The sequence below is a fragment of the Crocodylus siamensis genome, chromosome 2 (genome assembly GCF_052110815.1).
Source record: "Crocodylus siamensis isolate JL-2025a chromosome 2, ASM5211081v1, whole genome shotgun sequence".
NCBI classification, from domain to species: domain Eukaryota; kingdom Metazoa; phylum Chordata; order Crocodylia; family Crocodylidae; genus Crocodylus; species Crocodylus siamensis.
Genome location: NC_143396.1, coordinates 194,812,699 through 194,829,992, shown reverse-complemented (window position 1 = coordinate 194,829,992; position 17,294 = coordinate 194,812,699). Strand labels below are relative to the sequence as shown.

Genomic DNA, 17,294 nt, shown 5'->3' with positions numbered 1-17,294 from the left:
ATTTTTCCAGGATTTTCCCTAGGATAGAAGTTAGGCTAATTGGATTATGGCTGCCTGGGTCCTCTCTCCTCCCTTTTCTGAAGATGGGCACGACATTGGCCCTCTTCCAGTCTTCAGGGACCTCCCCTGAGTATCATGAGTTTTGCCAGAGGTCCCATGATGACTTTGGCCAGCTCCTTCTCAGATGAAGTTCATCTGGTCCAGCTGACTCTATAAATGTCTAACTTTCCTAACTGATCATGTACCAGCTAAACATCAACAGTAGGAAGGTGGTCATTCCTACCATGTCCATTTTGTACCTTATCTAATATGATTTTCCCCTTAGTCCAGTGAAATACTAAAGCGAAGTAGTCATTCAGGAGTTGTTTTCTCCTGTGTGTCGGTAACCAGCTGTCCCAAGTTGTTAAGCAATGGCCCTGGGTTTCCATTTATTTTCCTCCTGTTCCCTACATATCTAAAGAAGGATTTCTTATTGTCCTTGATTTCTGTAGCTAGTCTTAAATTTAGTCTTCGCCTTAGTCTTTCTTATCTGCTACCTACAACTGTGGATCATTGTTGTGTAGTCCTCCTTGAGGACTGTCTCAAGCTACCATTATTTGTATGCTTCTTTCTGTTTTTTCCAAGAGAACCACAATATCCCTGTTAAGCCAAGAGGGCTTACCAGCCTTTCTGCTACCTTTCCTCCAAATGGGAATGGACTTTTTGGGCTTTGAGGAATGAGCACTCTTCATGCATCCCTTTTGCCTCCCAATATGAGGACAGCAGTTGTATACGACATCAGAGCAGAATTAGCGTTTGGAGAGATTACAAATTTTCTTAGAGAAGCCTAAATGTAAAAGCATTACATTTAGATCAACCTAACCATAACTGTGGCTAGGTTAGGTTTGGTTCACAGCTAACTCTGAGAAAATAGGGCCAGAAGGATCTGCAAGTGTTCGTGATCCTTTTTTTATTCACTTGCCATAAATATTCATACACATGCTTTTTCAACTGCTAGAATATTTCTGGAAAGCAAAACTCTTGTTGATGCCAAGGCAAATATGTATACGACAAAAGGCTGGTACCAGAAGTGTTTGACAAGTACCGTCTTAAAATCTCTTCAGTTTTCCTTTATCTGTTAATAAAAGCTTTAGTCACCCTACGGTAAGAAACAATACTATAACAGGAACAAAGGGTCAGACACACAAACATTCAAAGCAAATAGTTCTCAGACAATCTGCAAGATCAACTATGTTCCCATGGAGTGTCCATTGTCTGTTTTAAATTCCAGCACCTTTTCTTTGATCCTGATCTGTAGGCATACATTAGTTTCCTCCTTGTAGGAGAGCTGATGAGGATTTTTATTCACATTGAAAATGGTTACTTTGCATTAACTGAAACCCAGTGGAACAGACATGGCTTGATTCAGCGTCATTTCTTTGGCTGAGATATTTCTGTCAGTACTCACACAGCCTCAGCAGAAGGATCCAGTTTTATAGTTCCTTTCATCCTTATTATCTGCAGTTGTTTCTTCCAATAACTTCTCAGCAATTTAACCGAATATTCTGGAGCCCAACCCTCCTCACAATCAGGGAGGTGGCGTTGCAAAATATCCCTAAAGCAACTATAGTTTTTTTACAAGGAAAATCAGAGGAGTGAAATGCTGACCCTATTAAAGTCAACGTGAGTTGCTATGGCTAGGAGTTCCACAAAGGCATTTATCCATTTGAGCTGCCCTGAATACATTAAGCATATTGAGCATTTTTGTCTTATTTGAAAATAATTACACTGTTTCCCTTGGCTTTTCTCTGAAGCTCTCCCTTCCATCTGTTCTGTTCCCCTCCCACAGGCTCTGTGACTCCTATATCCTTTCTTTATACTATTGTCACATAAGCACTCTCTCTCATAACTACTCTTTTTTCCTTGGCAGAAGTTTTACTGTCACTGATCTTCCTCTCCTCTACATTCAGTCTGGCTCTTTTCCAAGCTCTGTTGCCCATACTGGCAAAAGCCTGGTCCTCTTCTCTCCTGGATGCTCCTCTCCCACATGAGGGCAAGTTTTCCCAGTTCCAACTAGGAGCAGCAGTGTCACCCCTTCCTGAGGCTTTGCCTACTTGGGAAAATCTGGGTGCCAAGACCAGTCAGCCTGTGAGCGTCTCTCTAGTTACCTGTTCTTCAGTATTTCTGCCCAGGGGTCAAAAATTGCTAGTTACGCCTCTGGGTACACTGCAGCTACATGGGTGCTGATATTGGTGGTTTCTAAGCCACAGAACATGGGGAGCACCATTATTCTCACAAACTACTTAGGTGTGTATGGACCCTCCTTGCCTGCAGACAAGAGCAAGAGGCCATAATGTGGACAGCAAGCCTAGTTCTTTGTTTTGCTGCAATTCATTTCTTCTTCACAAAGAGCTTAGAGGTGCTTCCAATTTAGAAGAACTTGGAAACAGGAAGGAACCAGTCCCATGTGATCTGCTAGCTCTTTTCAGGCCCCCAGTCTTCAGGGTTAAGTCTGAGTATCATTGCACAAGAGCAGATAGCCACTGAAATTTGTGTAGGGCTTTATCTTTACTCTGAACTAGTTTACCTTACTAAAGTGAGCCACAAGAAATTGTGTGTAGAACAAGATTTAGGTGTACCACATTGTGATGCAATGGTAGTTCAGTCACTTCTGTTTACCTGCTCCTTTTTATAGCAATGATCCCGAGTTGGTTGAACCACATTTCTTAAGGAATGTTCCTCCCTCCGTATCTTTAAAGATGGCATGTTGCCTAGTGACTGATCAAAGGATAATTGGGAATCAAGAGCTGCTGGTTCCGTTTTCAGCTCTTGGGAAAGATGCAGCTTGTGTGCACCTCCATTTAAGCTTCCGAAACATGGAACTAATAGAATGTGTCAGCCTTCTGTTGCTTGTGAGGTCTAGGTTGTTAATACTTGGAGATCCACAGATAAAAGACAGGAAAGATCTTATTCTCATTAACAGCAAGGCCCTTTGACAACCATTGAGCAGCATCAAGAAAACTTAGTGTAGGAGTAAGCAAATGTTACACTTACCTTTACACTGACAAAGATGTACAACCCAGCTTATAGTTTCATAGTTTCTAGGGTCGGAAGGGACCTGACCAGATCATCTAGTCCGACCCCCTGCCATGGCAGGAAAGAGTACTGGGGTCAAACGACCCCGGCAAGGTGTTCATCTAACCTCCTCTTAAAACCCCCCAGGGTAGGAGCCTGCACCACTTCTCTTGGAAGTTGGTTCCAGATCCTAGCCACCCTGACCGTGAAGTAGCGCCTCCTGATACCTAATCTAAACCTACCCTCTGCCAGCTTGTGACCGTTATTCCTGGTCACTCCTGGCAGTGCTCGGTGGAACAGTGACTCCCCCAGTGCCTGCTGATCCCTCCCGACTAGTTTATAACAGGCCACTAGATCCCCCCTCAGCCTTCTCTTTTGGAGGCTGAACAGGTTCAGGTCCCATAGCCTCTCCTCATAGGGCCTGCCCTGCTGCCCCTGATCATGCGAGTGGCCCTCCTCTGGATCCTCTCCATGCTGTCCACATCCCTCTTGAAGTGCGGCACCCAGAACTGGACGCAGTACTCCAACTGTGGCCTGACCAGTGCCGCATAGAGGGGGAGGATCACCTCTTTGGACCTGCTCGAGATGCATCTGTGGATGCATGACAAGGTGCGGCTGGCCTTCCTGACTGCCTCCCCACACTGCCGGCCCATGTTCATCTTGGAGTCAATTACGACTCCAAGATCCTTTTCCGCCTCTCTGCTGATAAGAGGGGAGTTCCCCAACCTGTAGGTATGGTGCCGGTTGTTCCTCCCCAGGTGCATCACCTTGCACTTGTCTGTGTTGAAACCCATCCTATTCTAATCTGCCCACCCTTGTAACCTGTCTAGATCTGATTGTAGCCTGTTGCTTCCTTCTTGTGCCCACGTCCCCCCAAATCTTAGTGTCATCAGCAAATTTGAACAGGGTGCTTTTTACCCCCTCGTCCAAATCACTGATGAAGATGTTGAACCTGCGGAACCCCACTGCCCACGTCCTTCCAGGTTGAGTAGGACCCATCCATTATCACCCTCTGGGTGCGGCCCTCCAGCCAGTTGGCGACCCATCTGACTGTATGGGTGTCTACACCACAGCCCCCCAGTTTCTTAATGAGAACGGGGTGAGAGACAGTGTCAAAAACCTTCCAGAAATCCAGGAAGACTACGTCCACTGCTACCCCTGCATCTAATGATCTGGTGATCAGATTGTAAAAGGCCACCAGGTTGGTCTGACAGGACCTGCCACTGATGTCATATACAACTGCTGTCCTCATACTGGGAGGCAAAAGGGAAACCTAAATGGGAATGGACTTTTTGGGCTTTGAGGAATGACCACTCTTCATGCACCCCTTTTGCCTCCCAGTATGAGGCTTTTACATTTAGGTTTCTCTAAGAAAATTTGTAATCTCTCTGAATGCTAATTCTGCTCTGATGAACCTGTGTTGGTTGCCCCTAAGCATGCAAGTCTCCTGTTGGCCCCTCCTGGATGCGTGCCAGAATAATTTTCTCAAACAGCTTGCCTAGGATCGAGGTAAGACTAACTGGCCTATAGTTTCCCGGGTACTCCTTTCTCCCTTTTTTGAAGATAGGAACCACGTTGGCCTTCTTCCAGTCCTCCAGCACCACTCCTGAGCACCACGAGTGCTCGTAAAGCCGTGCCAGGGGTCCTGCAATGACCTCGGCCAATTCCTTTAGAACTCTAGGGTGGAGATCAGCCGGACCGGCTGACTTGAATACATCCAGCCCCTCCAGAAGCTCCCCAACTAAATCCTCACTAACCCTTGGCCCAGGTGTGCCTCCCCCGGGGCCCGAGGGGGTCCCAGCAGGGAGGTGGCTGTTCTGGTCCCTAGTTAGGAAGACGGAGGAAAAGAAATCGTTAAACATGTTAGCTTTGCCGTCTGGTGTGAAGACCAAATTTCCCAACGCGTCCTACAAGGGCCCCACATTACCCGGGACCTTCTTTTTACCCTCCATGTATTTAGTTTAAACAAAACCTATCCCCACCTCCACAGCTACATACCAAATATTGCTTAACCCAAGAAATTCCCTTTGATGGAAGCTATTTGCCAAATATTTGACTCATTCACCACTTCCCCCCTGCACCAGTGTTCTTGCCTCTTCGGGAGGCATTTAGTTATGCTTTATTGCTTCCAGCTAACTAAAGAAAGAAGTCAGAGGGATAAAATTAGAAAGGCCTGTGTCTAAGTGCTTTTTCTTCATCTTACTCTAACCTTGAAGCTCTTGTGCTGATCCATCAGAGCACAGGATGAGATGTACAAAAGCACAAGAGCTGGCTTTGTGTTCAAAGGCATGGACTGTATTAAGTACATACAGAAATTGGATGGGTACCCTCTGGAAACCTTTTTTCCTAGAACACTTGGACTTTAAATGTTCAAGCCTAGCTTCTAAAACTGCATCAAGGACTTACCCCATTTGTCTATACAGATTTGGGTGCAACTTCAGAGGCCAGGTTTGAAGATTCCAGAGCCTGTTCTAGAGTCAAGGACTGGGGGGGGTGCAACACTTCCTCCCTCGCGTCCTTCTCTTCGAGAACGCTCCTATTTTTCCTGGTCTATGGCAAATGGTGTGGAGCAGTGAGTTATTCAAAAAGATGTGCTGATTATCAACATTCTTACATGTATTTCAGGCTATTTCCCTTACCAGTTTTTACCACCTTTGCAAAAGTAAAGCAAAACAAACAAACAAAGAAACCCCAGCATGCTTTTGGTCAACAATAGGATGTGGGGGGGGGAGGTCAACAATATCAACAAATACAAAGTATTACATGCATTTCAAGACTGCTGCACATCAGAGGCTAAATGCACTTTCTTTGAGTTAAAAACTGCTGTTTGCAGCATAACTGAAAGGCAAAATAGATAATTTGAGCTTATTTTGTGCTTTTGATCTGAACATTTCCACATGCTCCCAAATTAATGGCTGTACAATATTTCACATGTTTACCATTCTCTGACCTCTCAAAAAACTTTTAATAATCATTATTCTGCACCTACAGAAAGTCTGCAATTGCTTTGCAAGTTCCTGCAGTAAGACAAAAATATTGGTTAATGAGCTGTTCTCTCAGACCAGATTCTTAGCAAGGTTAAAAAAGTTACTATTACAGTCTCCTCTCAATGGAAGAGGCAGAGGCATCAACCAAGCATTTTAGGGGGGAAAAAAATCCACATTGGTGTCACAGGCAGCACAAGCTACTACAGTTTCAGGACTTATGGCAGTATGGCATTTTCATGACATACCAAACATCAAAGGGAACAGTTTCCACTGCAACTAGACAGTAAACAATCCTTACCAAGAAAATTCCTAGTTTTATGGATTTCTTGACCTTCTAAGGTTTGTTTGGTTTTTTTAATCAGTTTGTTGACTCAGAGGAAGTGATCCTGTTCTTTATATTAAAGTTACAGCCAGAGATAACACAGCTCCAAGTATCATAATTGCCCTACTCTTTTCTTCTCTTTGGACCCAATTGTGTGCGATGCTGACTGCACCCAAGGTTCTGTAGATTCTCAGCTTGATCTTCACCAGCATCTGGAGAGTCTGCAGTGATACACATGTCAAAATACAAGCCCTTGTTACAGAACTACCAAAAAAAGAACAAGTACTCAGGTGACAATCAGCAAGTCATTCTTATGTGCAATTTTGCAACAGATGTTCCTGGGTCCTCCTCAAGTATTCTTCTCTTAATACAAGTACTTTCTTCCACAGAGGTTTTAAGAGGAGTTGGTACCTGCAATTTCATTGTGGACAGGTTTGGTCTGTGTTAACTCATTTACTTTACATTCAGAACAATGCATTGTCTTAGCAGGGCTGATTTCTACTGATGTTCATGCCTCCACGTATGATATTTGTAGAGTTACCAAAGAAACTGTACATGTCTCTATCCCAACAAGTTCATGCATGACACATCATGGCTCAGAATTAATATCAACTACATGAAATTTAATTTTTAGTAGCGTTCAATGAATGCATTTAAAGGTTATTTTGGGCTCTGATTCTACTTGGGAACGGCATTTATAATCCCAAACTGCTGAATAATGCTTATAATGGCAAAGAACTGAGAAGCTCTGCAAGACACAGTAAGTAGATCAAACCATTGCATTTTCTTCTTGAATTTGGCTATGTTAATATAAAATATGCAAATTGTGCTGGTCGCATAACACCAAGGATACTTCTGAAGTATGAACCCAGCCACTCTGCACATTGATTTGCAAGACGATGCTAAGGAATGGTGCTCCAAATGCATATTATGGTCTTGGTACCAATAAACCAAAATTGTTTCATGTTTTTGTAGAACCTGTAGCTTACGTTTCATCACTAGGACCTTTCAAAGCAGGCAACCTCTTAAAGTTGGTTTTCATCCGGACTGTGAGACCTATCAGAATAACTCAGCACTACAGAGGAGAAGTTCGAAGCCAATAAAGTCCACCTGATCAGTCAGTAGTAACCATCTTCTCTACCCCAGGAAACTGGAAAGCAAGATAGGACTTTGTTTTTTTCCCCCCACACTTAATGTCCAGATCCAAAAATATCATACTTCTTGGGAGGGGCCCAGTGCTAAAGGCACTCAGAGAATGGAAGAACCAAAGAGCAGTCACAATGGCCATAAGGTTGGCACCTTCATTTTTGGATGAATGCAGGTTTCTAACTACAGGCATACCTCGGAGATATTGCAGGTTCGGTTCCAGACCACCGCAGTAAAGCGAGTCACACAAATTTTTTGGTTTCCCAGTGCATATAAAAGTTATGTTTACACTATACTGTAGTATTAAGTGTGCAATAGCATTATGTCTTAAAAACAATGTACATACCTTAATTAAAAAATATTTTATTGCTAAAAAATGCTAACCATCATCTGAGCCTTCAGCGAGTCATAAACTTTTTGCTGGTGGAGGGTCTTGCCTCGATGTTGATGGCTGCTGACTGATCAGGGTGGTGGTTGCTGAAGGTTGGGGTGGCTGTGGCAATTTCTTAAAATAAGGCAACAATAAAGTTTGCCGCATCGATTGACTCTTCCTTTCACGAAAGATTTCTCTGTAGCATGCGATGCTGTTTGATAGCATTTTACCCACAGTAGAACTTCTTTCAAAATTGGAGTCAATCCTCTCAAACCCTGCCGCTGCTTCATCAGCTAAGTTTACGTAATATTCTAAATCCTTTGTTGTCATTTCAACAATGTTCACAGCACCTTCACCAGGAATAGATTCCATCTCAAGAAACCACTTTCTTTGCTCATCCATAAGAAGCAACTCCTCATCCGTTAAAGTTTTATCATGAGATTGCAGCAATTCAGTCACATCTTCAGGCTCCATTTCTAATTCTAGTTCTCTTGCTACCTCCACCACATCTGCAGTTACTTCCTCCACTGAAGTCTTGAACCCCTCAAAGCCATCCATGACGGTTGGAATCAACTTCTTCCAAACTCCTGGTAATGTTGATATTTTGACCTCCTCCCATGAATCACAAATGTTCCTAATGGCATCTAGAATGGTGAATCCTTTCCAGAAGGTTTTCAATTTACTTTGCCCAGATCCATCAGAGGAATCACTATCTATGGCAGCTATAGCCTTACGAAATGTATTTCTTAAATAATAAGACTTGAAAGTCGAAATTACGCCTTGATCCATGGGCTGCAAAATGGATGTTGTGTTAGCAGACATGAAAACAACATTAATCTTGTTGTACATCTCTGTCAGAGCTCTTGGGTGACCAGGTGCGTTGTCAATGAGCAGTAATATTTTGAAAGGAATCTTTTTTTCTGAGCAGTAGGTCTCAACAGTGGGCTTAAAATATTCAGTAAACCATGCTGTAAACAGATGTGCTGTCATCCAGGCTTTGTTGTTCCATTTATAGAGCACAGGCAGAGCAGATTTAACATAATTCTTAAGGGCCCTAGGATTTTCGGAATGGTAAATGAGCATTGGCTTCAACTTGAAGTCACCAGCTGCATTAGCCCCTAACAAGAGAGTCAGCCTGTCCTTTGAAGCCAGGCATTGACTTCTCCTAGATGGCATCTTCTTCCAATATAAGGCTGGAAGTCCTAGATGGCATCTTCTTCCAATATAAGGCTGGATCGTCTACATTGAAAATCTGTTGCTTAGTGTAGCCACCTTCATCAATTGTCTTAGCTAGATCTTCTGGATAACTTGCTGCAGCTTCTACATCAGCACTTGCTGCTTCACCTTGCACTTTTGTGTTATGGAGACAGCTTCTTTCCTTAAACCTCATGAACCAACCTCTGCTAGCTTCAAACTTTTCTTCTAAAGCTTCCTCACCTCTCTCAGCCTTCATAGAATTGAAGCGGGTTAGGGCCTTGCTCTGGATTAGGCTTTGGCTTAAGGGAATGTTGTGGCTGGTTTGATCTTCTATCCAGACCACTAAAACTTTCTCCATATCAGCAATAAGGCTGTTTCGCTTTCTTATCATCCGTGTGTTCACTGGAGTAGCACTTTTAATTTCCTTCAAGAACTTTTCCTTTGCATTCACAACTTGGCTAACTGTTTGGTGCAAGAGGCCTAGCTTTTGGCCTATCTCGGCTTTCGACATGCCTTCCTCACGAAGCTTAATCATTTCTAGCTTTCGATTTAAAGTGAGAGACGTGCGACTCTTCCTTTCACTTGAACACTTAAAAGGCCATTGTAGGGTTATTAATTGGCCTAATTTCAATATTGTTGCGTCTCAAGGAATAGGGAGGCCCGAGGAGAGGGAGAGAGATGGGGGAACAGCCGGTCAGTGGAGCAGTCAGAACACACACACAACATTTATCGATTAAGTTTGCCGTCTTATATGGGCACGGTTCGTGGCGCCCCAAAACAATTACAATAGTAACATCAAAGATCACAGATCACCATAACAAATATAATAATAATGAAAAAGTTTTAAATATTGCGAGAATTACCAAAATGCAACACAGAGACACAAAGTGAGCAAATGCTGTTGGAAAAATGGCACCGATAGACTTGCTTGACGCAGGGTTGCCACAAACCTTCTATTTGTAAAAAACGCAATATCTGCGAAGCTCAATGAAGCAAAGTGCAATAAAACAAGGTATGCCTGTATCTGCTGCAATTGGATAGAATACAGGAAGTCCCCAAAAGGCTTGATACTCAGCCCTGCACTGCTTCTATAACTCTCCCCAATTCCTTGGCTGCGAGAGAAGATGGGAATAGTAACTTATCGTACAGATATTTCTTTGAACCCACATACCTAACTGAATAAGAGTTGCTCAGAGCCCTGACACTACAAAGTTTAGTGTTAGTAGCATTTTGAATGCTACAGTCACATAACTGTGCCTCTAAATCAGACCTTCCCTACCCACGAGCAAGAACTATCATTTCTGGTACCCAAGAAAGCTAAATGCATGGTCTGTGGGCAATCAGCAATGGAAAATTACAAAGCAAGCTCTCTTTTATGAGAATAAGCTGCTATATACCCCAGGAGTTCCTGCCTGGGAAAAGTCAACCAGGGCAATCCTGCTGGCTGCAGCTGTTACCACAGAGCATAGACATTTTGAAGGATAACTAGAGCATGTGATTTACTGTTTTATAAATTATTAACAGCACTTGAAGTTGCACCTGGAAGCAAGTGAAGGGTAGCAGAGCATGGAGCACCAATATTATCTGCTCCTACCACCCTATTCCATTAAAAGGCTTCACTATACCTTATGAGTGCTATTTAGGGGTTGCACCAAGCAGTTGATATTCTGATGGTCTAGTCTGGAGGTGACAAAAGCATGGACTCATTCATCAGGGAGAAAGGATAACGATTTCCAGGCTGTCTGGAGAGGATTAAAGGTCTGCTTTCAGGAGAACCAAGGGCTCTCAGAACTTAGGGCCCTAAATCCTCAAGAAAAAGTACCTGTGGTCATGGAACCAAACTCCCTCCTTCCACCCCAGATGGCTGTAAATGTCAATGCTGACCACAGAGGTCTGTGGGGGGTGAAGGACACTGACCCAGTTAGAATAATGCCACAACCCACTTCCAGACCACAACTGAATATTGATGTACCAGTTTACATTCATCACAACCCTTGCAAAACCAGTCAGCCAAGGCACTTAAGGGAGCCAGCCCTGGTACGATCTGTGGGCAAGGCAAGAGCCCCCAAGGGGAGACTTGCCTGCCTGTACACAAATGCCAGGAGCTTGGGGAATAAGTAGGAGCAGCTCGTCCTCCTGCTCAATGCAAATAATTATGACATGCCAGGGATAATGGAGACCTGGTGGGACTCCAACCATGACTGGACCTCAGGTATAGATGGCTATACCCTGTACAGGAGGGATCATGTACATAAAAAGGTGCAGGGGTATAGCTCTCTATGTTAAGGAAAGCTACATGTCCCTGCAAGCTGATATTGGCAACCAGGGTGGACTGCTAGAGACCCTCTGGGTTAAAATCCATGGGGAACACGGCACGGGGAACACAACGGTGGGAGTCTACTACAGACCTCCCACCCAAAGTCCTGAGCTTGACCAGGAGTTCGCCTTGGAACTGGCTGAGGCTGCATGCCCCAGGACCATGGTTGTCATGGGTGACTTCAATTACCCGGACATCTCGTGGGAGGATCACTCAGCAAAATCTGAGCGGTTGCAAAGCTTCCTCTCGTGTGGATGACCTCTACCTGACTCAAGAATTCTATTGGCCAACAAAAAGCAAAGCGCTGCTCAATCTGGTACTGGCTTCTGGGGATGACCTAATCAGTGACCTAGTGATTGATGGGAAGCTGGGTGACAGTGACCACGAGCTGATCACCTTCACCTTCACCATCCACCGTAAAGCTGGCAAGTCAGGCAGCAACACGGAAGTCCTTGACTTCAGGAAAAGCCGACTTTGACAAGCTCAGGAGGCTTGTCAGTCAGGCCCTAAAGGGACCATGACCCCAGGGAGAGGGGAGTTCAAGAAGAGTGGTTGCTCCTCAAGGGAGTGATCCTCAGTGCACAAGCTAAGTCTATTCCATCCTTGGAGGAAAGGCAGCAAGAGGGCATAGCAGCCCCCCTGGCTCTCCAGGGACCTAGCAGACCTCCTGAGGCTAAAAAGAAACGCCTACAAAGGATGGAGGACGGGATTGACCTCCAAGGAGGGTTATTCTGCACTGGTCCGGTCCTGCAGGGAGCAAACCAGGAAAGCCAAGGCTGCAACTGAACTCCAACTAGCTTCGAGCATCAAGGACAATAAAGTCCTTTTTCAGATATGTGGGGAGCCGAAGGAAAAGCAAGGGCAACATTGGACCCCATCTGAACCAGATGGGGCAACTGACAAACTGAGGCCCAGGAAAAAGCCAACCTATTAAATGGGTACTTTGCGTTGGTCTTTCATCAGTCCCATGGGACGCCCATGCCCACTACGGGATAGGGAGGTCCAGGTGAGGGAGATCCCCTGCCCTCCATAAATGCTGACCTTGTGAAGGAACATCTTGAGAAGCTGGATGACTTCAAGTCAGCCGTCCCCGACAAGCTACATGCCAGAGTACTCAAGAACCTGGTGAACACCATAGCCTAGCCCCTGGCATGGATCTTTGAGAACTCCTGGTGCTCTGGTGTAGTGCCCAAAGACTGGAAGAAGGCCAATGTGGCACCCATCTTCAAGAAAGGGAGGAAAGTGGATCTGGCTAACTATAGGCCTATCAGCCTGACTTCTATCCTGGGGAAGATCTTAGAAAAGTTTATTAAAGCGGCCATCCTTAATGGACTGGCCAACACCAACATCCTAAGTGATAGCCAGCACAGGTTTGTTGCAGGTAGGTCTTCATAGTTTCATAGATTCTAGGGTCAGAAGGGACCTGAGCAGATCATCTAGTCCAACCCCCTGCCATGGCAGGAAAGAATACTGGGGTCAAATGACCCCAGCAAGATGTTCATCTAACCTCCTCTTACACACCCCCAGGGTAGGAGCCTGAACCACTTCTCTTGGAAGCTGGTTCCAGACCCTAGCCGCCCTGACAGTGAAGTAGCACCTCCTGATATCTAACCTAAACCTACCCTCTGCCAGCTTGTGACCGTTATTCCTGGTCACTCCTGGCAGTGCTCAGGGAAACAGTGACTTCCCCAATGCCTGCTGATCCCCCCGACTAGTTTATAACAGGCCACAAGATCCCCCCTCAGCCTTCTCTTTTGGAGGCTGAACAGGTTCAGGTCCCGCAGCCTGTCCTCATAGGGCCTGCCCTGCTGTCCCCTGATCACGCGAGTGGCCCTCCTCTGGACCCTCTCCATGCTGTCCACATCCCTCTTGAAGTGCGGCACCCAGAACTGGACGCAATACTCCAGCTGCGGCCTGACCAGTGCCGTATAGAGGGGGAGGATCACCTCTTTGGACCTGCTCGAGATGCATCTGTGGATGCATGCCAAGGTGCGGTTCGCCTTCCTGACTGCCTCCCCACACTGCCGGCCCATGTTCATCTTGGAGTCAATGATGACCCCCAGATCCCTTTCCGCCTCCGTGCTGACCAATCTCATTTCCTTCTACAACCAGGTGACCTATCACCTGGACAAGGGAGAAGAGATTGATGTCATATCTTGACTTCAAAAAACCCTTCCATCTGGTATCCCATGATCAACTCTTGGCGAAACTGGCCAATTGTGGCCTTGGGTCCACCACGGTCCGCTGACTGGAAAATTGGCTCCGTGGTCAGACGCAGAGGGTAGTAATAGACGGAAGTCACTCATCATGGTGTCCTGTGACCAGTGGGGTCCCCCAAGGCTCTGTCCTTGCACCCATATTGTTCAACATCTTCATTAATGATGTGGACATTGGAGTCAGGAGTGGACTGGCCAAGTTCACCGATGACATCAAACGTTGCGGCAAAGCATCCACGCCAGAAGACAGGCAGGTGATCCAGGTTGACTTGGACAGACTCAGCAAATGGGCAGATGCAAACCGGATGGTGTTTAACACTGAAAAATGCAAGGTCCTCCACCTTGGGAAAAAAAACCTGCAGCATCCTTATAGGCGTGGCAGTGCTACACTAGCTAGCATTATGGAAGAAAGAGACTTGGGGGTCATCACTGACCATGAGATGAACACAAGCCTGCAATGTGATGCTGCAGCTAGTAAAGCAACCAAAATACTGGCTGGCAACCATAGATGCTTCTCAAGCAAATCCCAGGATGTCCTTCTCCCCCTGTACTTGGCCTTGGTGAGGACACAGCTGGAGTAGTGCATCCAGTTTTGGGCTGCACAATTCAAAAAGGATGTGGAGAAGCTTGAGAGAGTCCAGAGAAGAGCCACGTGCATGATCAGAGGTCAGGAAAGCAGACCTTACGACAACAGGCTGAGAGCCACGGGGCTCTTTAGCCTGGAAAAGCGCAGGCTCAGGGGTGATCTGATGGCCACCTATAAGTTTACCAGGGGTGACCACCAGGATCTGGGGGAATGTTTGTTCACCAGAGCACCCCAAGGGATGGCGAGGTTGAATGGTCATAAACTACTGCAAGACTGTTTAAGGCTGGACATATTTCTTTACTGTCCGAGTCCCCAAGGTCTGGAACAGCCTGCCATCGGAGGTGGTTCAAGCACCTACGTTGAACACCTTCAAGAGCAAATTGGATGCTTATCTGGCTGGGCTCCTGTGACCCCAGCTGACTTCCTTCCCTTTAGGGCTGGAAGGGCTGGACCTCAGAAGATCTTCTGAGGTCCAGCTTCCACCACCCAATGTCTATAAAATCTATTAGTCTCTTGACTACATCATTGCTGTCCCACTTGTAGGTATTTACAGGGCACATCTAGACAATACCAAGTCATAACCAGGAATACTAATCCTCTTGTAAACCTAGTCTGAATGGGAACCTTTGTCTCACATGAACAAAAACTACGTTACCCCAGGTGCCACCAAAACCCTATTAAACAGGGGGCCTATTTGGACATTACCTGTGTACCACTGACTTAAATGGACATTTTTCATTTACTCGTGGGCAAGGGACCTCAGGACATCTATAGGACACAGAGGGAAAAGTGATCAACAACTTGCAGGACTTCCCTTAACCCAAATGGGTTAACATGGGCCTCGATTTTCATGGAGCATTATTATACTAGACACTTGTATTATGGCTATGCCTAGAAGCTTTTATCAGGGCTTCTGTACATTAGGTGCCATATATTATAGATGACAGATCCTGCTGCAAAGACTCTATGATCTTCCAAGGTCCCTTCCAGCCCTAATGTCTATAAAATTTATTAGTCTCTTGACTACATCAAAAGCTTGTATATAATGACAGCTTTATGGCTTAAATTACCATTTTCATGTGTCAGAAGATATTTGTCAATGAAATTTGGTTGCGTGTTCATTTTAAAATATGTGAATGGATAAACTCTGGTTATAGCTACATCAGACCAGAGAACTTCTTATGAAAGCGTAGTGCTTCCAGCTATGCTGTAATGTAGCTGAGAGCTGGATTTGGCCTGCAATTCTTAATCATGTCAATGCCCTATGTCAATGTAAGTAGACTTGGTATTTTGCATTTGATCAAACTTAAAAAGGTAAGGAAACTACCTTCATCCACATTTGTTCCATTTTCAGTCCTGCCATCAGATGGCAGCATAACACTAGCTCTTGCACTTAAACAGCTGTTCTTCATCTGACATTTTAGGCCCAGAAAGAGGAGGAGATCCCTATTGCAACTCCTAGCACTTTGCAGGAAGCATTCTGAGTTGCAACCATGCCCGGTCCAAACAGAAGTTTGCTGTTGGGTCTGGGAGCTGGGGATTCCAGCTGTTGGCCAAGAGCATTCAGCCCAGTCTCCATAACAACAACACTTTCCCCCTCCCACTCATAACCTGTCCCTATTTTCAGAATGGGAGGGAGGAAAGGGAGCAGAGGGATCTTGTTCTTGGGGGTCCCAGCTGGCACTGGAAGGTGAGGTAGAGGGGCTCTAATCCATCTATCCTGCCCTCCAGTGCAGGCTGAAAAAACCCCAGACCAAGCTCCCTCTGCTGCCTTTCCCCTCTCCCATTCTGAAAACAGCAACAGGCCAGGAGATCCGCAGACACAAGTTACTGAAGGTGCTCGGTTTTGGAACGTGTCCCTCTGAACCCCCACGAGGGTTCATATTTTTGCAGGATCAGGCCCTTTTAAAGCGGTCTGCAGCCATGCGCTTCTGTTTAGTCACAGGTGTAGACTGCTTTCTGGGGCCAGATCAGACAAGAATTGTTCCTTCTGTTTATGCCTTTTGAGATTGCCCAGCTGTGAACCAGTGCTGCAGACATCTGTTAAAATAAACACCCCTCTTTCATCTTTGTGTTAAAAAAATTCTGAGAAAGCCCTGGCTTTCGTACCTTTAGTTATGCTGGCAGGGAGATTGTGTTCAAACTAGATGAGATCTTGGCAATCAGCACAGACAGATTACAAAAATCTTGTTTACGAACTTCTCATTAGATTGTAGGAAAAAATCTTAAACTGTTTTTTTAAGTGCAGAGAGTGCCTTGAGTGAAACCAAAGGATTTGTGAAGTTATCTAACCACAAACACTCTAAAAACTTAATAATGGACAGCAGCAATATTTGATAAAACTTTTTTTTACTGTGTGATCATACAGGCGTGACTTGTAGGATTGAGTCATGTGCTTGGGCATGAGATTGTCATTTGGAACATTTCTTTTTTACCCACAGGGGGAAGCTGAGCTGGATTCATGCTGAAGAAAGGGCAGGCAAGTTACATAACCTCTGTCTGTGGAGAACTTAAAGCTCATAGAATCAATGGAGGCCTTCACAGGACTGTCTGGGTCTGTTTTTCTGTCCTTACCAACCAGTGCTCACCTCGCTCAAAACGGAGGGATTTGTCTGTGGATTGCATCAGTGAAAACAGCTGTGAGAAGACCTTTTGTCACAAGAGATCAAGTGCTTAGGTATTGTTGGCAGGCAGCAGATGAAGTTCTGTATACTTTCCACCAGAGGAACCAATGCAGAGCAATCTGGCAGCCACTGTACACAACAGGTTGGGAGAGGGGAAGGGAAGAAAAATTTGTTCTTTTAAAACTAGAGGGTAGGGGATGTTTCAAAGAAGTGGGATGTAACCGCTTGCACTGGCCAGAAAACAAAGAAAAAATTGTTTTGTGAAAAAACTGAGTATGACATTTCTTTCTGTTCCACATCAGAACAAAAACAATGAAACCTTTCAAAGAGACATTCAGAAACAATGCCCATCACAAATGCAGAATAGCCATTAGGATAGGTCAGAGATTCTCAAGCAGGGTGCCACAGCACCCCAGGGTGCCCTGAGGTGCCACACAATGTTAGCATTGTGAGGCAGGCAAACATGATGCAC

General features: G+C 45.3%; 1 long non-coding RNA gene across 1 annotated transcript in view; it reads left to right on the top strand.

The window, feature by feature from the left end:
• LOC149871556 (uncharacterized) overlaps positions 1–17,045 on the top strand; it is a 33,666-nt gene extending 16,621 nt beyond the window's left edge. The window contains exon 3 of the long non-coding RNA XR_016440268.1: positions 16,640–17,045. This is a non-coding gene — a long non-coding RNA (uncharacterized LOC149871556). The remainder of the gene's footprint in view (positions 1–16,639) is intronic.
• The last annotated feature ends 249 nt before the right edge of the window (positions 17,046–17,294 follow it).